This window comes from Parasteatoda tepidariorum, chromosome 3 (assembly GCF_043381705.1).
Source record: "Parasteatoda tepidariorum isolate YZ-2023 chromosome 3, CAS_Ptep_4.0, whole genome shotgun sequence".
In the NCBI taxonomy this organism is placed as follows: Eukaryota; Metazoa; Arthropoda; class Arachnida; order Araneae; family Theridiidae; genus Parasteatoda; species Parasteatoda tepidariorum.
The window spans coordinates 53,959,686-53,981,939 of NC_092206.1; the positions used below are offsets into that span (position 1 = coordinate 53,959,686).

Below are 22,254 nucleotides of genomic sequence, written 5' to 3' on the forward strand. Positions count from 1 at the left end.
TGCAACAATCGAATTAATTTAAGCAAGTAATTTTTGTTTGTTTACTAAGCATTGAACTTTCAGTTAAAAATTAAGAAATAGTGCATCTTAATTCTGGTGATCACCTATATTTTGTGAGCTAAATTCTGGCGCACAATTTTGGTAATGTTTCTCACAACGTTTTTGGGACTCCTCTTTAAGATGCAGATGTAACATAAAAAGTAATCGTTAAAAATCAATGTTTGAAATTAATTATTGAAATTAAAACAATTTATACCTATTTTATCACCGAAATATAAAAGCACCATTGATAAATACAAAACCTTCGCGAAATCATAATTTCGATGATGCTATAGCACTGAACCTGAAAATTTAAATTTTCTTTTAGTAGTCAGTGGCCAGTAAACTCTAACAACTTAGTAGCCACTTTTTCCTCAAATCTAATAAGTCGGTGATCGATATTGATAGGTCTTTTTCATTTAATGACTTTTTTTTCTTTTTGTTGCTTGGATAAAATCTATTATATATAATTCTCTTACGTGGCTCCCAAATTTTGGCTGTATTTCTTTTCCGTCGGTGGCAACGTTTGCTTTGTTTTGAAAACACCAAAGCATTCTGCCTGTTAATGATGTGTTTCTGATCTAATATATATAATTCTCTTACGTGGCTCTAAGCGTTTGGCTGAAGTACTTTGTACAACTAAATAAGATTCTTTTCACAACAGTTAAATATTTACTTTATTTTCTTCATTCATAGAGAAAACAGTCGGCAAAGAATTCTGTTAGGTTAAAAAACATTTCGNGAACTTAATGTAAAAATATTTGAGGAAGCAATATACATTTAATGGATAAATTACAACTTAAAAATATGTGAATTGTTAAAGAACTACCCTTCTACATGAATCTTACCAGCACAAATTGATGGATTCTGAAGGGTCAAAATTTTGAATGGAGAAACTGTAGATTTCAAAGGAAAAAATTCTATTTTAAAGAGTTTTTCTGTATTGATGTACTTCTATCATTAAACAATTTTTTAAAAAAAGTGACCGGTTGTTTATTTAATTTAAGTCGCCACTATTTTTTGTGGACTCACCATGTGGCGAGTGGTTATTTGTAGGTCTACAGGGGTTTAGAAGAAATTTGGGTCCGTTAACAAAATATCTTTTCATAAAAACGGACCATTCACAAAATATTTTAACTTAAAAACAGACCCTTCACAAAATAATTTATCATTTAATCAGACCCTTCACAAATTTCTTTATCTTCATTATTGTTTTGTTAATCGAATAAACCCTTCCCAGGAAGGGGGGGGGGAAGGAAAGACAGATGTAAGCTATCTAAATTTTGTCTTCGGCAGACGCTTCTTCCTTTATTCGTCCGAAATGAATATTCTGCGTTCAGCAGTATAGGCTAAATACCAAATATTTGTATGTTGCATCGNATTTTCCGTTAAAGAATATTAAATTTAATTTTTTAAATTATAATTTTACAGTGTTGAGCATAATCTTGTATGTCTTTAAAATCTAAAAACTCCTTGAAAAAGTTTTTTTGCAATAACGGACTCATTTGCACAAATTCACAAAAGCGGACCCTGGTTAAACGAATGTGACTTAATGTTCATTTTATATTCACAAATTACGAGTAATTTTTTCACAATTTTATAAAAACGGACCTTTCTAAAAATGTCTGGACAGACCCCTGGTCTAGAATGCATGAATATATTTCACCACTTTTACTATCACTACTTTTTCAGATTGAAAACAAAAATAATAATAATAATAGTAAAAGAAAGAAAGTACACGAATAAAATATATATAAATTTTTTTGAGAGTGACCTTCCGCGGACTGCATTCTTGAGAAGTTGGGAGAGAGTTGGTTCTTTCAGGTAGATGTAAACTTGTTCTGCGGCAAGTTATAAAATAATCGTTACAAGTCAGATCTTACGGAAGAAAACTAGATCGAGGCTTTCAACTTTATGCAGATTCAATTCCAGTTTTCTTGCTTTCTCCTCATAACACACAGCGACAGGTAAACTGGATCACGCGATTCACTATCCTATTATTCCGAGATATATCGTTAAAAATAATTTTTAGAATTCAAGTGTCACTTCGATTGTTATTATTTTAAATCGCACTGCAGGTTAGCAGATTCATGGAATCAAATACACGCAATTAGAATGGGTTTAACACAACTTTTTCTCGAAAATCTAATAACTTTTTACCGGATTTCACTTCGAAAGTTTTACACACACCTAAATTATCACGAAAGAAGTCGTATCTAATCTTTGAATTTAACAACTTACTAATGAACAATTCTTAGTTGTATATTATCTTACCACTGAATTTAAAAGATAAAATTACACAAATAAAATAAAGAATCTATTATTTCGAGTAATATATTCAAAAAATTCTGCACACTTTTGTATTTTACATGTTATTCTTAAATTCATAATTGATTAACTAAATTTCTCTCACTCTCTTTCATAAGTATCTTAAACGTGAATTTTTTTACTGTTATTTTAATATTAAATATGTATAATTGCTTATAACGTAATGCTTGCGTTAACAACAATCCTATCTGCTACTGTGAAGTGTCGTTGTAAGGAACTTTAATAGTATATGATTTCATAAAAAAATCAGTTTGATTTGCAAGCAACTCTTTCTTTGTTAGTCATTTATTTTTTCGATATTTTTTGCTTTTCCGTATTTTCTTACATCTTAAATGTTTTTTTAAAATTTTTTTTAACATCTCTATTTTTAAATATTTTAGAAATTAATATAATTCCGCATCAACAGCATTAAAATAGTAAATATATAACATAGTTATTCCTTTAAATTTTATTCTTATATTCTAATAATCATGCTTTTATATTTCATTTGACTATGGGCAAACGAACAAAATTCAATTTAAAAACAATCTTAAACAAAATTTTATCACAAGAGATATCCTATATTTAAGTGACAGCCATTCTGAATCTGTAAATCATACGATGTGTTAAAGCTAAGATTATTGCAATTAGTTAAAGCTAAGATATTGTAGTGTACGTAAGATGATTGTTATCTTACTTAGGGTGTTTTATAATGATGGGGGATTATCTATCTTAAGTCACAAGGATAAAAACTAAAATTATTTTAAGAGAGTATTTTTAATTGGAACATTAACAATAATTAATAATAATAAAAAAAAAGAAACATATAAAATGAAGACACAAAAAACATTCATTAGAGGGCATAACCTCTGCTCGTTTTGCTCGCCAACCTCATACGACTGCTTCGCTATCACTTTTATTTCTTGAGAATAAACAGACTGTTAATTAAAAATAAAAAAATTCAATTAAAAGATCACATATGTTTTTTAACAGAAGTAATACAGATTTAGTTTTCGATTTTATTAGGATGAAATTTAAGTCTAAGAATTGTGCTTCGTTACCATAGCAACTTCACCCATAAAATTTTCTTTTCTAATTCTTAAAAATTTATTAACCGTAAAATGATTGTAAAATGGTAACTAATTATATTTATCATAAAATGTTGCCTAATAAGGGAATAGCATACGACTATTTTAAAATATAAAAAATGAACAACACTTTTAGTTTTGAATAATAGTCAAAATTGAAAACGTAATAACCAAGAATAATATTAAGAAGCGTTTTTTATTAATTCTATGATGACAACTAAAGATAACAGGTATTCTTTGTTTGTTAATGGTCATATCATGTAATTTTTCTGACCAATGAGAATAAACGAAATGATAAGACGACAATTACGTATTTTATGATACATAGACGATCCTACTTTCATGTAGCGAAAAAAAAAAATCAAAAAAGATGAATGACACTATTAAAAGGTTACGATTTTTGTTTGATGTGGAAAACCAAAGGCAGTTTTTATTGAAGAAAAAAAAAAGAAACAATCAACTCTATTTCACTCAGTATGCGATGTCAGTTGGAATAATGTTCCACTTTGATCTAAAATTAAGAACACGTAAGGTTGAAAACTGTAATGCTTCTTCATGTTTTAAGGCGATGTAACATGAATAATTATTTATGTAAATCTAGATCGTGTATAACAAAAGGTGAACTGGGGAAACCATTAACTTCTCTCTAATAATTTTAAACTAGGCTAGACAAACACAAATAAGCTTTACAACATTTATTTCAAAACTAAGAATATGCCTTATTATTTCTACAATCAAATGTAAAGTAGGAAAATATAGAAAAAAGCGAGGATATTTTTAAAAAACTTCCTAAAACTTTTTCTAAAATCTACTTCACGGATGTTTCTAAAAACTATACTTCTGCCATTTTATACGATTTTGCAAAGAGTCATCATGGTCATGATTCGCATTCCTCCTAGATTTAGTCAAAATCACCCAAAAAAAAAAAATAATAATAAATATCAAAAAATAAATGTACACATAAAATAAATAATGAAAATATAACTTGAAAGAGCAAAATAAAATAAATAAATAATAATATACGGCTAATTTGTTCCACGACCAATTGGTGAGATATCATATTTCATGTTTGTGATTTCATAAGGTGATTATTTCACTTTTAAATACAGTTTACTTATTTTTCTCAAAATAAATTTTAAAAAAAAAGTTTTTTATTTTATTATTATTACTATGTGCTAAATTATAAGCTTTGGAACATAATTTATGATTATTCCAAAAATGATATAAGACAACTCGGTTATGAAACGCGCTAGGCACCTCATCACGTGAGTCACGATATAAAACTGTAAGTAAACAAACATCAGGGTAAACAAAACCAAAAAAAAAAATTCCATTATCAGCAGTTATTCTTCTAAAACGATATTTCCTCCCTTTACCTCTAAGAAAATATCACACCTCGTATATTAAACACCAGATAAATAAAACAAGTGTTAAGAGTCAGTGAAAGATTGAACAAAAGGGGGGAAAAGATAAACACAGGTATTTATAATAATATTTTTCACACCCACCTACTTAGCCTATAAGGTGAGTGACTCATAACTTTTCGATACCATAAAAAGAAAAAAGATTACAAATCTGGGGTCAAAGTTCGCTAAAAAGATCAGCCCCCACAAGTTCAACAACATATAGGCGGTAGGTGTATTACAAGCTTATAAAAAAATATTGTGTAGAATCAAAAATTACCTCAAACGAACCTATCCCTTCTTTAAGACGAATATGCTACTGATGCGATGGTGTTCAAAAACAAAATTCTTTTGGCTATAAAAACCACAATACTTAATATTCAAATAGTTAACTGACCTTCTGAAGGTCGTTCTCATTTTCTAAAGAATGTTGGTGGTATAAGAAATGTATGTGGGCTCATCAAAACAGTTTTCAATTTCTTTTTTCCTTCCACTTAATATGGTATTATGAGGTAATTAAAAAGAGGTTTCACTTTCAAAATGTCGATAAATTTTCATTATTCTGAGTGCGATGGCGTCAAACGAAGACAGAAATCTATCGATTAGGAAGAAGAAAAAAAACGACTTTTAGTGGAACTTTTTAAAATTGTTATAGACTGATTATGACACTAGCACATTCGATTCAAATCTCATAGGAATAAAAATAGATGTATTATTTCAAAATTTTGGATAAAAATCAAATTTAAAAATTTTTTAAGTATGAGAAATTGGAATTAAAAAACATACTCTTAGTTTAAATTCATACTTAAAATTCATATTTATTACAAAGTTTCATACGTCACTTGCAATTTGTATAAACGTCTTATTCAGTAGTTATATCAGTTTAAATATCTATTTCTTATAGTTTTATCTCTTTCTAACTTTAGTTTTTAATTCGGAATAATCAAAAATATATTAAAACAATAAAAATTAAAGGAAAATAAATAATAAATTAAAAAAATGATTATAAATATTCCATGAAAAAAATTAAGGGTCAAGTTTTACATGTCACGTGTAATTTGTATAAGCGTCATATTCAGCAGTTGTATCAGTTTAAGTATATTAAAACAATAAAAATTAAAATAAATAAATAATAAATTATAAAAAATTATTATTATTTGTCATAAAAAAATTAAGGGTAAATATTACCCTTATTTCTTAGAGACTCGTGAAAAAAAATTAAGCCGCACAGTTTTTGGCTCGTGCTTTTTTCTCCTTATTTTTCTTGCTTATTCTTTTTGCTTTGGAGCTGAATACCGCCCTCAAACAAAAGATTTAGTTTTGGGTGTAAATGTTTTCTTGTAAAGGAAGTTGAAACATTAACGCCACAGTCGGATATTACTGTTATAAGCTGAGTGTTTTCATCTAGTTGAAAATGTTTGAGATATCAAATTATGAATTTCCTTTCTTTTTTACTTTTAGACTTTCCTTTTGAGAGATTTAAATAATATTTATAAATACTCCAACAACAAAAAATAATGATTCATAAAAATTGATTATCGTAATCAGTTCCATCTAACTTAATTATTTTCTCGTTTTGGTTCAGGCACGTCGAATGCTGCTTTCGTATTTTAGTCCTGCATTCCTAATGGTAAATAATAACAGATGTCCAAGTCAGAGGTTGAACTATATCACTTGATTGTAGAGTGACCAATCAATTGGGTACTTGCACTTCAAGAAGATCATGGATACCCACACAAGTGACCTATGATGCCAGAGCCAGCTCATCGTTTATAACCAAAATAGCGAGTTAAAGTTGAGCTACGTTTCTCCACATAAGTTAGAATGTTAATTCACTTGAAGTTAATTAAATATAGCGCCGTATCACACATCGACATTGCTGAAATATAATTTTTTCTCGTCTACGTCCTTTACTAAACTTAGATTTATTATTTGTTTACATATTTTATTGTAACCGTGATATATGATTATTTTGTGTACCTGGAAACTTCGATGCATAATTAGCTAGTTTACGTTCTAGTTAGCTTGGTATCTGTCTTTGTGTTAAGGTAAGAAATATATAGGGAAAGAATTGAAATCTTTGTGACAGAATATGGACTGTGTCACTTAAGATAATTGACGGGCTTTGCTTACTCGAAATAGAATGGAAAGAACAGTTGCTAATGTAAACAAATGCAGCGTTTTAACAACCAATCAGGATCGTGATACCTACACTACGTCACTTGCAGGTGTCCCAGTGTCGATCGCTCCAGTCCTATTGGACCACTCATATTTCCATTCCAATAGAAACGTATTTCTATTAGCAGGGGTCTGTTTAGAAGAAATTTGGGTCCGTTAACGGACCCTTCACAAAATATCTTTTCATAAAAACGGACCCTTCACAAAATATTTTAACTTAAAAACGGACCCTTCACAAAATGATTTTTCTTTTAATCGGACCCTTCACAAATTTATCTTCATTATTATTTTGTTAATCGAATAAACCCTTCGCAGGGCAGAAAACAAGAAAGATGGATGTAAACAAATTAAGTTTTGTCTTCGGCAGACGATTCTTCCATTATTCGTCCGAAATGAATATTCTGCGTTCAGCAGTATAGGCTAAATACCAAATATTTGTATGTTGCACCTCTAATTTAAAAGCAGCAATTGTTGGTTATTTTTTAATATTTAATTTTTTTAATTATAATTTTACAGTGTTGAGCATAATCTTGTATGTCTTTACAATTTAAAAACTCCTTGAAAAAGTTTTTTTTTGCAATAACGGACCTCATTTGCACAAATTCATAAAAGCGGACCCTGGTTGAAAGAATGTGAGTAATTTTTTCACAATTTCACGAAAAACGGACCTTTCACAAAATGTCTGGACAGACCCCTGATTAGTTGTTGCTATGTGTAACTGATTGATCATTGATGGATTTCCAGGGGACATGTAAGTAATATGACGTCAGCTTAGACGTCACTAATCGTAGTGATTATAGTCCCATTGTCATCACGCGAGAGTAGCTCTATTATTTTACTTTTTTTAGTACTATTATTTTATACCGTGGTGGCTAGGGGGATAGAGCGTTCGCCTTCCAATAAGGTGAACTGTGTCCGAATTTCAGTGATGGCTGGTCAATTCCGCACCCGGCTCACATCGAACATAGTGCTGACGTAAAATATCGTTAATGGTAGACGGATCATGGGTTAGAGTCCCTTTGACGTCAGGCTAACCGTGGGAGGTCTTCCTCTCCATGTAACGCAAATGAGGGTCAGTTTCATCAAAAAGCCCTCCAAGAAGGCAAATTTCCCCCAATACTTCATCCAGGAGATCCCTTGTCTTCCGGATTGGGTTCAAAATTACATGGCTACGGAGTTGAACATTAGTAGTCGTAAACCCATAAAATTACTATTAATAAAAAATACTATTGATTTTCATTGGATTCAAAGAATTAATTAAACATATAGCTGAACACAACTCATTAACACGAATGTCATTGTAGACGCTGTAACAAAAGAAAGAAGGAAAAAAAACACGAATTTCAAGGTCGAAGAGCCTCCTCATACGTATTTGGGCCCAAATGTACATTGCGACCGTATACCTTCAGGAGAACAAGCTAGTCGCGAATAGAAATGAAAAAACAATGACCTAAAAGCCTCGATTAAAAATGAATTCATTTCTCACTTAACTTACCAAACTCGATTTTTGAACTTTTACCTTTAAGATACGTGCAGGAAGGTCAAAAATAAAACAAAATGCAACTTTTACTTGAAAAATCCTTAAAGAACTCTCGTTTTAAATGTCGCCAAGCATATTAAAACAACAAGATTTTAGATTATGTTGGTAGTTGATTTTCAGTATTGTGCAACATAGAAGAATTTATATATTAACTAATTAAAACTGTTGAACACAGCATGTTTACGAAACCATCATTTAGAATTCAGGTGACAGCACAATTTACGCTTACAAGTTTGTCAAATATAACGGCCGTTTAGCCTGATTCACGTTTATTTTTGAGAAAATGTTTTAACTGTTGCTATGCATGCAAAGAGCTTAGCTAATCTAATGGAAATTTGGTTTAGGAACGAATATTTATGAACGAAGCAATTATATTTAGAAAAACTAAAAACTTTTTGGGGCAATTTTTACGAGGAATAGAGTAACTAACTACATCTCACAAAATAATTTCAAGGAAAAAATTTCATGAAGATTCTGTTGAGGGATCTTTAATATATTAAAGAAACTTAATAGAAAAAATTATTTTATATATGATTATATGCTAATGTGACGTTTTAATTCTGAAATTTCATTGAACTATTAAAGAGCCTGATATATTCAAAAGTATTAAAATTTAAGAGGAAACTTGGCTATTCATATTTCCAGAATGGATAAAAAAATTTTAAAAAATCCCAGCAAAGAAAATTTTTTACAAAGCTCTTCACTAATCGGTAAAAAGGCCAAAACCTAAAAAATTGGTAGTCCCACACTAGCTGTCGTACCAAATATGATAAAACATAACAGTAATTAAAAAGTACTTTGGAACGATAGCATAAAACGAAAGGTTTATTAATCAAAATTTATTTCATTTGGAATATTGGATTTTCAGGGAGTATGACGTGGTCTTTCGTTTTTAAACTCCCTGTCACTTAATTACAGAGCTTCAAATTTCATACCTTATAATAACATATGTTTTAAGAAAAGCCACTCCTAGGGCCACTTGAACATGCCATACATATTTGGAAGAACTCGAGACGCTACACATTACAACCTTTAAACATTCGTTAAAAATAGCCCCATAAAGGAACCAAATAATATAAGGAACTTTTGCAATATTGTCGTAGGATCACCGATTCTCATCAATTCTCTGACATGATCGATAAGTAGATCATTAATCGAAGTGTATGACCTAGTGGATCGCTGATCATCTTCTATGGATTCTCTACAATTTTTTGAACATTTTATACAAATAAAATATTTTTTTTTTTTGACAAACTGTCGTCTGTAAAAGCATCTAGCACTATTTCAAGAGCTTTCGTTGCAGAAATTTTCATAGCAAAAACATTATTTAGTGCACGTTCATTGCTGGGTTACATTCGCCCGATTATAATCATTTCAGAAAATCGAAGGAATAAAAAAAATTTCTCTCATTAAAAATGAATTTAATTTTAGAGGATAAACATTTTCATGACTGTTTCAAAATGTTTTTAAAAAGACGTAAAAATTTTGGTTAAAAGTTTGCAGGCGATCTGGATTGAAACAACGGAAAGTTGCACACAATACATTTCGGATATTTTTTGATCACAGTAAATAAAGAGATAATTTTATTTTACGAAGGGAATGCAATAATTCGACAGTACGGATTGTATTTACATATTCACGAACTCAGGCGATTATTTTTTAATAATATACATATTACAGTGACATTTTGAAAAATACAAAAAAAAAATAAAAAGAGTTCATTTACAAACCTTTACTTTTTTGTATTCTAAAAACTAGCCCTATTTACTAAAAGGAATAACTTAGTTAGGAAATTGTGCGAAAGCTATGAAACCATTAGAATACATTAAAGTTATAGTTATTTATCAAAGTTATAGTTACATAACATCCGAAGACAAAAGGCTCTATTAAATTTATGCAAATGCATAATATATAAAACTAATTGATGCTCTTTTTTCATAAAGACATTTCTTGTTTAATTACCATTATTAGAGCGGAGATTCATATAACGCATAAAATTTACAAATTTCTGAAAAATTTGCAAATATGCTCGAAATATTTCAATTGCAAGTATGGAATAAAAAAAATTCACTAATTGTCCCTCTGACGCAGAATCGCTCAGAGATTAATATTTAATTCCACCAGCTGTTTCCCCCCCCCCTCCAAAATTTGGTATACATCACGCAAAATATATACAAAAATGTTTTCATTGTATATCTTTATTTATGAGTTCAACGGGAAAACTAAAAAATGCAACGATTGAAAGTTTAAATTTACGTTCTTTGCGAGAATCCGAATTTTCCAATTCCCTAATAGTATCACCTTAAGCATACCTTCGTTGAAATAAACAAAGCTCGAACTAATAACATTAGATTATATAATTTATCACAGCAATATTGTTTACTTTCAAACTTTAACAGATGTTTTGATTTATAGAATAAAAATGTGCTATATTTAAATTCAATGAGCTATATAAATGCAGTAAAAAATTAACTGTTTGATAATTAAGCAACAAATAATTGAAAATGAATTAAACATGATTATAAAAATTAACAAATGTACAACAAAAAATTTACTATAAGTTCATTTCGCATTCGCGAATATATACAAATTATTTTTTTCAAATAAATGTTTTTTTTTTTTTTTTAATGGTTCGAATGAAGAATCTAAATTGAACTAGGTAATTTAGGCTCACATTACTATTAAAGATATGAAACTTTACTTTCAGTCTTCAACAAGTATCGCCATCTATATTACATTTTGAGAAAAAATTAAAATTGTTTAGGAGAAAGTATAACATTTTAACGAGAGATGGCAGCACTAAGCTTGATACTTTATTTTACCAGATAACGTGTTAAATTTTCTTATTAAATTATGATGATCGGGAACAAAATTTTACGTATCCAAATTTGATTTAACACTAGATCATAATAAAATTCAGCATACACGACACAAATATGATAATAACAAAATATAAAGTGAGTGGGCAAATTATTATGTTCATTCCACATATATAGAGTATTATTAATATTCATAAAGGAGAATATCTATAATTGCGTAAAATAGATAGGAATTTATTTTGCATATTTTGTAATATTTCTTTGACTGTATTTAAGTTGAGTAACTGCATTAACTATTAAACAAAAATTATGAAATATGAAAAGATACTTTCTACCTTAATTGTTTTTAGGATTAATTTGAAAGATGTTAAAAAAAAAACCGAACTAATTTACTTTAAAATAATTTAATGATCTGAATTAGAGACTAGAATCACACAGGATAACTCCACATTTGGCGCAATCAAAAATAATAATTTTTAATAATTTCTGATTGTACTAAATAACATTTTTTTTATATATATATTACATATAAATATTAATAATAAAAACCATTTTTAGCGATTCAAATTCAGGGCCAAAACTTTTCATGAATACATATTGACAAAATATTTTGATTAAAATATAAATTATTTGCATTCGTCACGAGAGGGACAAAACGGTGGAATAGCCTTTGAAATAGATAGCCTTTGATCAGAGTGCAAAAAAAATTTCTATTCATTCAAAAAAAAAATTTATGATTTAATTTAATAGAATACTAGAAGAATATCGTATTAGAAAATGTGAAAATACTACTTTGTGTATCACACTTAAGATTTTTTTCGTCAATCAGATCAGAATAACATGTTAAACACGAAAAAATATTATTAAGCATTATATTTATATTAAAAATTAAGTGGCTCACATGAATTTGAAAAGAAATAGCTATGGTATACAGAATCAGAAATTAGAAGAAGAAAAGAACAGGCCGTTATTTACATCATTTAGTGCATTTTTCAAAATCGATTTCAAAAAAATCTTACGCTTTATTAATGTCCCAACACAAAACTTATGGTAACGAACCATAATCTCCCTGGGCTCAACAGTAATGGTTCCTTGAAAAATAATTAACAAGTTAAGACCCTTGCCCTACTTTCGATAAAGGCCTCATCTTCAATAGACCAAAGAGTGTAAATTCTAAAAATATCCAACACCACATGATGCAAAAAAAGCCAAACAAACTCTGACGACAGATTCGCACCTGCTAAAAGGCAAATTTCCAAACAAATCCCCCTAAACTAATACACACACAAATTAGTTATGAGGACGAAGCAAGTGAACTGGCTCTAAGCCAAAACACAGAGTAGGGGTTTTCCAATCGGATGATGATTATTCGAGACTTTCTTTTCGAGCTATTATTATTATGAGCAAGCAAGAGATGCGTACCCAAATGCGATTTTAATCTCTCGCCCTCAATCAGAGGGAGTGTCGCATGCAGAATTGACTTATAGCACATCTAAATGTCAACGGGTTAACTTCGGGAATGTGAAAGCAACACATGTTTCCATATCAACAGCTGACAAGTTAGTCTATGCGTAGTATTTTTAATTTATTTATTTTTACCCTTGAACAGGGGAGAAAACTAATTTTTTATAAGTCAATTGTTACAATTTTAGAAAAAAAAAATTTTGTTTCTCAAAAGTGATATATTTATTATGATTAGCGGGAAGATATAAAAAGAATGAGTTCATAATTAAGAAAAAAATAAAGGGAATTTGCATTTTAAAGAATATCATCATAGGCATAAAAAATAATCATCCAACTTACTTTCCTTGATAGTATATTAAATCTAGTAATTCAATTAAATTATTCAACAAAAAAAAAACTATATATACATATATATAGAGGTATGTCAATGTTTTTCTGAGAGGTACCTATTTTGTAAAAATTAAAAATATTAAAAAATTAACGCAAAAATATGGATTTATCGTTTCTTACAGCAGTGTTTCCCAAACTTATGACTTTTGTGTACCCTTTCTAAATCTTTCGTAACGCTGTGTACCCCTAATAAAAAAAATTAATGCATTTTTTACTATAAAAAAATTGCACAAAAGGTAAAAATCACAACTGGCTGTTGACACCACTAATTATTAATTGTTTACTCTGCAAAAAATAGCCATCAGAAAAATACGTAATCGTAAATTTTCACGGCTAGCTTTGTTCTTAAATAAAATTTTCTGAAATTTTCGTAATTTGCATAAGAACGCGTACCCCTGCTAAACTGCTCCCGCACCCCTGGAGGTACGCGTACCACACTTTGGGAAACGCTGTCCTACAGGATAGAAAAATAAAATTTAAAAAAAAAAAAGCATTTTGTACCGTTTTTCCTAAAGTTGAATTTGTGAAGGTACCGTTAAACGGTAGTAAATTTGGCCTGGACAGATCCCTGATATATATAAATATATATATGCAGAGAGAGAGAGGGGGGGGATACAGTAGAATTTTTTTGATATAAAAATACAAAAAAATATATATATTTTTTTTTAAAGATAAGAAGCAAAAAGGTATAGAGTATTTTTTTATTTTTTATGAAACAGTTAAAAAATATATCCAAGGTGCAAAACTTTAATAACTAGAAATTGTTTTGCCTGCTATAATTATTCTCTACTTAGTATTTAACAAATATTGCTTTAGAAGCAAATTGAAATGCTTCACTGAATTTTCTATTTAACTTCGGCAAAAGAGAAATTATTCCAATTAGGTTAAAAGGATTTAGGATTTACTTTTAACGAGATCAATATTTAATTCATAATTTGAGTGACGTTTCCGTTTATACGTGTTCTTTTAACAAAATATAAGAATGGGACCATAAACGAAAGGGGCATTCTTAAATCTGGACTTTGAATTGAGGTGTAATTTAAGCATCACATCTTAACGATTCAACATAAGAGTACTTAAGTAGAAATATGCAACTAAAATGAACTATTATTTTAAGTTCTACATCAATACCAGATTTAAAAAAATAAAAAATAAAAATAGAGAGAGAGAGAAATACTTAAGGAGTAAAAATATTTACATTTTTCGACTTCATTTATATATGGATAGATATTCCTTTTTATATATTGGTGTGGTAATTTTTAATTTGTTACTTTTTAATGAATAACAAAACAGAGTGATTAAGCTTAAATGTATGGCTCATCCAATGAAGTCTTGGATTTTATATGGTGTTTTTTAACGCTCTGTTGCCTTGGAAAACGAAAGAGTAACAGTTAAGGTAGATTTTTATTTTAAACTATACAATACTATTTTGGTGAAAAAATTGTCTGGATTTTAAAACGGGTAAAGTTTAAATAATATGTTATTAAACTTTCTATAACATTGAAAATTTGATGAGAATTTTACACCAAGACATAAATTACTATAATCAATGAATAACTCTTATTTGCGAATATTTTTATCAGCGCAAACAATGCAGCCTTGTCTTCAAATATTAAAAAAATAGATTTCAAATGTTTTTCATTAACCATGGCTTTTCCTCATAACATTTTATTAACATTATGCAGAGCCGCGATGGCTCAGTAGATATATGGCTCGCTTTCCAATGATGTGAACCGGGTTCGAATCCCAGTCGATACGAATTCCGCATCCGGCTTGCACAGACCACAGAGCTGACTTGAAATATCCTCAGTGATAGACGGATCATGGGTTAAAGTTCCCTTGTCGTCAGGCTAACAGTGGGAGGTTCTCGTGGTCTTCTTCTCCGTGTAACGCAAATGCGGGTTAGTTTCATCAAAAAAGTCCTTCAAGCAGGCAAATATCTCCCAATACTCGATCCAGGAGTTCCCTTGTCTTCTGGATTGGGTTCAAAATTACAAGGCTACGGAGTTCAACATTAGTAGTCGTAAACCCATGAAATTGGGTCGGCTGTTCAACGACGGTTATAAAATAAAAATTAACATTATGCACCATTTTTATTAAGAGCACAACAGGGCGCTGGGTAAAGATGAACAAAACTGAACCTACCAATCATGAATAACTGCTACAAATTTCTCAACAGTTGTAAAAATATATTATCTAAAAAGCGATATTGAGCTACGGTGGCTTGGGAGATACAACGTTCGCCTCCAACGCTCCCGGCAAACACAATTCAGCAGGGCTGGCGTAAAAAATCATCAGGGGTAGATAGATCATGGGCCAGAATTCCCTAGTCATCCGGCTAACCATGGGAGATTTTCGTAATTTTCCTCCCCATGCGAGGGTTTGTTGCATCAAAAATTTCTCAAGGAAAGCTAGTTTGTCCAACTGCGTAATCTAAGAGTTCCCTTGTCTCTTGGGTTGGCTAACTCTAAGTTTTCCTGAATTCACTGTTTCTATACTTTAAATTAGTTAGGTAGGTGAGATAGAATTTGCCCTGAAGGATTTCCCGTTTGTATAGTGTCCTCTTTTAAGGAACAGGCTTTCCTCAATTGTCATCACTGATTTAGACAGAAGGATCACAGAAGATATGAAAGTTGGTTCGAAATAATATTTTCAAAAATATGCATACATACAACGATAAATACTGTGTATAATAAATACACCAGAAACGACAAAATAACGGTAGTAAGATCTTTTGTTTTTTTTTAACAAAAAAACGTGTTAACTTAGGAAACAGTAATACAGCAAAATTCGATCGACACGCTTCGCGACCAGTGCGGAAAGACTGAGCGAGTCACGGTCTACCCCAGGAAATAAGTATTGGGCGTGGTATGAAGCATGACTTTTCGTACGCACTTCTCATTATCGAGAAGATGGAAGATTTGCAAGATACTGCCGGAAATTCGTAGAAAAAGTGATTGGTGGAAAAAAAATAATAATGAGAACAGTTTTGCTGCTGCAACTAATTAAATAACATTTGAAAACAGTCATAATACGAGTACTTGAATACGTGGAACTGCATTGTAACGTTATTGAAAGCGTAATAAATTACCGTGAAAGTGTGATATTTCATGGATTCTAAGTTATATCTATAAAACTTACATATATAGACTTAATTTCACTGTACCTTTTTTTTTTCCAAACATGACAGTAATTCTAAATTTTTCAAATTTTTTTGCTTCCAAAATAAATAAATACATGAAAAATAATTTTTTGAATCAAATGTAGCACAACAGTCGATATATCGGCATCACGCTTCGAAGTTAAGGAATCAACTTATTCAGAAGAAAAATACGGAGAAAAAGAAGAAATATCCCCGAAAGCATGAAGAAGATAAAGACACAGGGGAGAGGAGATAATTTAATATCAATTCAAATTCTTATACAGATTTATAATTGAAAAAGAACAAAAATACACGAGTAATTTGACAGAAATTTATTATTTACTTTACACGGATACTTTCATCCTAAGATACATAATTCTACGATAATTTTTTTTCATTGATTTTTTCTGTGCAGAAATTTTTTTACAAGCTCAGTAGAGTTTTCTGGGCCATTACATGCCGAATGAGGCACGCACTCTGTTCCTTCGGAAGGAAACAGTTCACCAGGTGGACTGGGGAGCAAAATCTATCTGCATTTTTAAGCTTGAAATCTTCTACAAGATTTCCAATTCAATGACAGATACATAGTTCTTTTTCTGAAGAGAGTTTAATGACAGGAAGAAGCCTAACTAAATGGGTATATTAAGTACTCTAATCTACATAAACAAAATCGAATAGATTTAGTTCAAAGCAAACACAAAGGGCTAAACAAAGCGCAAACAATGAAAATTCGTTTACAAAAATATGTTTGATAAGAAAAATAAAATCTTAACATAACTAATAAACCTTTTAATGAGATCACCGGCAAAAATAGGAATAATCTATACATATTTCTCTTATGTGGTACCATAAATTCGGGTATTTCTCTATGCATGGTAACACTAAAGAGATTATTCATTTTGTAAGGTTGTCTAAATTATTTTTACTATAAGTATTTATTCAGGATAATTATGTATTTTTATAGAAATAAAAACGCAGCTACGAAGTAATTTAGATTTATATTTGATCATATTTAAAATGGCTGCAGAAATTTTAAACATAAACGGTGCTATGGTGCCGCATACTGCCATACCAATGATCGGACACGGAACTTTTTATTTCGAGCAATAGCATATATCTTGTGATCCTCCTTGAAGAAAAAACAAGTAATTTCCATAGACGAAGTACAAAGTACGAGCATCTTATGATAAATTCTTTAAGGAAAAGGTTTCCCCAATCAAGGTCTTGGGGTTTGGTCATTCGGGCCGTAGTGTTACTAGCAATTACATCATGAAAAACCCAAGCTAAATCGGACTGTCCAGTTTCTTATTCAGGAATTTTGATAGGAAATTGGCTTCAAAAAAATCTTTAACGTAATCCAGTGTTTCCCAAAGTGTGGCACGCATACCCCCAGGAGTACTGGAACAGTTTAGCGGGGGCACGCGTTCTTATGCGAAATATCTTGCAACAAACAAAAATTTCAAAAAATTTTATTTCAAAAAAAAAAAAAAAAAAACAAGCCATGAAAATGTACGATTACGTATTTTTTTACTGGCTATTTTTTGTTGAGTTAACAATTAATAAATTATTGGTGTCAACAGTCAGTTGTGATTTTTAACTTTTGTGCAATTTTTTCATTGTAAAAAATACATTCATTTTTTTTTACTATTGGTACACAGCGTCACCAAAAATTTAGAAAGGTTACACAAAAGTTATAAGTTTGAGAAACACTGACGTAATCTAACGTCCTCCAAAAAGGAAAATTTAACCATCTTGATTCGTTTTAACAGATGATGCTATGCAAACTATAGGGAAATTTTAGGATTTCCTTAATGAGCATTTCAAAGTATTACCCATCAACTTCAGAGAAGAAAAAAAAAATTTCATTGGAATCTTGACTTTTTATGGCTCTTTGTGAAAGAACGATTTCTACGTCTTAAAATTAATCAGAGAATCTATTTTTATCGATAAATTAATATAGAAAAAATCGTAAGCGAGATTCTATATTACATATGATACTCAAGTTATGGAAAGAGTGGTGAGTGAGGAAGTAGTACACGCTATGGAGCATTGGTATGAGTTTTATATCTTATCTCATGACAAGATGCAAATAATTTTAATACTTCTGCTGCCTACTATGCTAAAATGTCCCGAACTCTTTACTTACAGTGGTTTGTGTGATTTAACAGCTGTTGGATTGAATTCAAAATATTACTATACATTAAATACAAAAAGAGATATGATAATATCGCGGAAATCTCTTGAAAATAGTTAAAATTGAAATTAAAAAATTTGGTTAATATATTGTTAAAAGCTAAGTAAGGTGTAAAGATTGAGGAGGGGTTGATGAATTAGAATATTGAAATACAATTATGCTGTGCATTCAGCTTGGTTACAAGATAATTTTGAAAGGTGACCAAACTGGTCGCCAAAAGCGACTATAGTACTACCAAATAAAGCAACTTAAAGATTAAAAAATATTAAGTTTTCCCCTACTTCTCTAAGCAGTAAACCATTACCTACTATAAATTATTTTAATCTAGTTGAGAATTTAAATTTTTGTTTTTAATTGCGTTTTTTAAAACGCACTAATTTCGAAAATCAGAGAAATCCATTCCATGGTCTAATGATTTCAGCAAGCCGCTTATGAAAAGACAAACGCATGAAACGTATAATTTCACAAGGGAATAACAGAAAATCGAGAATATGTCTGTCTGGCGGAGGGAGAAAAAAAAAAGGGTGAGCTTAGAAAGATAACGCAGCTTCCTAACTTAATCATATTCAGGCTTCAAATTCGCATCTCCAAATTTGAATCACACAAAGAGCGCCGACCCAGAGTTCAGGACCAAATGCGGAAGTTGGCAACAAATTTTAGAAAAGCACGCGAATTCCCTTTGTTTCCCTTATTATTTTTATTTTATTGCAGTTGCTATGTTTTCTGTTTACTCTTTTCAGTAAGAAAACTTTTTAGCAACTTTACTCCGCATATGTTTGTTAATTCTTCGTTAAAAAAATAAAAAAATTTCCCTTTTTTTTTTTTTTTTTTTTTTAAACCTGCCTTTGGTTCCGAATTTTTATTAAAACATTTTCCATACTTATTTCATCATTTTAAATTAATTTAGGTCTAAATAATTGAAAAATATTAAGTTTAGCATATTAATAATTATGAAATACAAAACGGAAACACCGGTGTCTTTCTCCTGCGTCCTAACAGGACTCACCTCTAAACAATAATTTTTCAAATATGCACTTATTTAGATCTAAGAGAAATAGTTATTCAGCATCGGAATTTCTTAAATTTACACAATCAATTATTACAATTGTTTTGAACATAAATGAAAAAAAAAAAAAAATCAGACTACTCTTTTTTTTTTTTATTTAGTACAAATATAATTCCGATAATCTAACAGATTTTTTAGTAACTTTTTGATTGTCTCATATAATTAAAAAATACCATAATATATTTTTGCTTCTTATTAGAGCATCAGAAAAAAATACATAAAAAGTACACCGCTGTCCCATCTGCGTCAAAAAGTTCATAAAATAGTCAAAAATATATCTACCTTAAATTTAAATAGGAATACTTTTGAATGCCTACATTTTCGTTACATGATAGTAAATAAATGAAATCCCGGACAGGAAACTATCACAAAGCTACCAGATCCGGAATTCAAACATGAGTTTTTCTCAGAAATGATCATAACTTTCATTAAAAAATCACTTTATTAATTTTTTAAACAACAAATTAAACAGGGACATGCAAATAGACCAGTGAAAATGTGTACTGACTAGCAATATCATATAGTCAATGGTCCGCGGAGCAGAAACCTAAATGTTCCTAATTTCTACCCCTTCGTTATGTATCCCAGAGGTTTCTAAATGGTATTCCAGGAAACTCTACACTGTTAAAAATACCCGTTGTTTTTACGGAATTTCTCCGTATTTGTAACGGTTTAAATCCGTTCTGTATAAATAACGGTTTTTCTCCGTTCTTCACCCTAATCGCAAACGGATAAAAACCGTCAATTGGAATTCCAGCTTTTGCTATCCTTTTTTTCGTTCCTTAGTATGACTTGGTCTTTTATCAAATTATTTTAGGATTATTTCTATACTAGTTCTTAATTTTCAGAAATTATTTAAAGGTTTTGAACATCTGGTCTAGTAAAATTATATATATAAATTTTTTTGACTTTGTCGATATCCACTTGCCTTACAAGAGCTTTGTTATGCCCTAATAAATGTAGCTTGGAAGCTAATCTACTTTTTTCCTAGCCACCCCTCACATTTTCTCTCCCTATTTGGCTTTACTTTTTATTTATTTATTATTATTTTTAGAAGAAGAAGAAGAAGAAAGTGAAGGTAATTTAAGGAGGAGGGGTTGAATTTTTTTCTGGATATGCAAATAAGATATTATTTTTGGGGAATTTTTAAAGGATGAATTGAATTAAACTAATACCGAGAGGATCAACAAATATTTTAAAAATTATAATAATTTAGTGTACAAAAAGTACGATTTTGTACTTATACCTCTTTACGTATCTGACATCGTTGTCTTACCAAGTAAAATATTGTTCCTCATGTAATGTATGATATGTGTGTGTCAATAGAATAAATAATTCAAAATTATAAGAGCTTTTATGTATGAAAAGTACTTTTTTTTGGTATGTACAAATGTTCAGCTTTTCCAATGCTATCTTAGAGCTGTCTGAAAATAGATATTTCTTTGGTTTCTTGAGGTGATTTTTTATGCTGAATTAATGAGATAAAATAAAACAGCGGACGAAAAGAGTTAGGAAAATATTTGAGTATATCGCTTACAAAAAATTCAACTTGGTACTTACATCCATTTACAATTTCAGACGCGTTAGATATGTGTTAAAACAAAATTGTACTTTTAATTCATAAAACTTATAACTTCCTAACTGTTATTATGATTTTCTTTTCATTCAATCTAGCTTAAAAAACTACGTCGAAAACAGGGCTTCACTTATTTATCTAGAGGGGAAGAAATTATTTGCCTCGAATTATTCCGATTTTCTACAGGGAGGAAGCTTACAGAAGACAATAGGCTATGTTTATAACTTCATCTTATACTGAGATAACACAGCATTCTGTCAGAAATTACCTTGGGTATTACTTTTTAAAATGTAACATCCCTTTTTTTGTCCTAATTACTTAATAATTAATACATTAAGTAATTAGGTATTACTAATTACCTAATTACTTAATTTATTAATTATTCTCTTATGTCTTTCACTGAACTATTCACGTTCTTCGCTGAACGGTATTATTGCTCATTTAACGTTACCCTTCAGGTACCTCTGTGAACCTCAGTGACTGAGGTGAGCAATATAATCCTCGCCCCAAGTCAGAGTGGTATGTATTCACTTAAGGCATAACAGAGAAAAAACAGACATCCACGCCCTTAGCGGGATAGAATAACTACTGAACTAACAATATAAATAAAATTCTACCTTGACTTCTAATGATACTCTACGGGACCATTCATATTCATGCAAATCACGCAGCTATGATCGCCATCGAGAGAAAAGAAAATGTGTTAGAGAAAAATAATTTTTTTTTCAGATTCTTATCCCTCAACGGCCATCTGACGTGCGTAAATCGTAAGCAGTGAGAATGCAATAACCTGATTATTATCTTTTTTTAGATATAATTTTTTTGTAAGTTAAGCGGTTAATGGCAACAGTTTAGCGTATTGTTGATTCTGGTGACCAAAGTTGATTGCAAGCCCGCCAACTGCGAATATAGCGATTGCTTCTTATTTGTGATTCAACCAAGGGATTTAACTTCGATTATAAGGTACGCTGTTCTATTTCATGCATTATTTTAAGAATTTAAATTCTTGCCATAATGTATTTGTTCAAATGTGAACTTTGTAATTTTG

At 30.2% G+C, this 22,254-nt stretch overlaps 1 protein-coding gene across 3 annotated transcripts in view; it reads right to left on the bottom strand.

Annotated features, from left to right (window-relative positions):
• Positions 1-22,254, bottom strand: part of LOC107454425 (serine/threonine-protein kinase 26) — a 101,206-nt gene that overhangs the window by 45,877 nt on the left and 33,075 nt on the right. The window contains exon 1 of one of the 3 annotated variants that reach the window (XM_016071624.4): positions 12,394-12,621. The exons of the other annotated variants lie outside the window; for them this stretch is intronic. The gene's annotated coding sequence lies outside the window, so the exon portion shown is untranslated. Of the gene's footprint in view, positions 1-12,393; positions 12,622-22,254 lie in introns of those variants that run through there. 3 annotated transcript variants of the gene reach the window in all.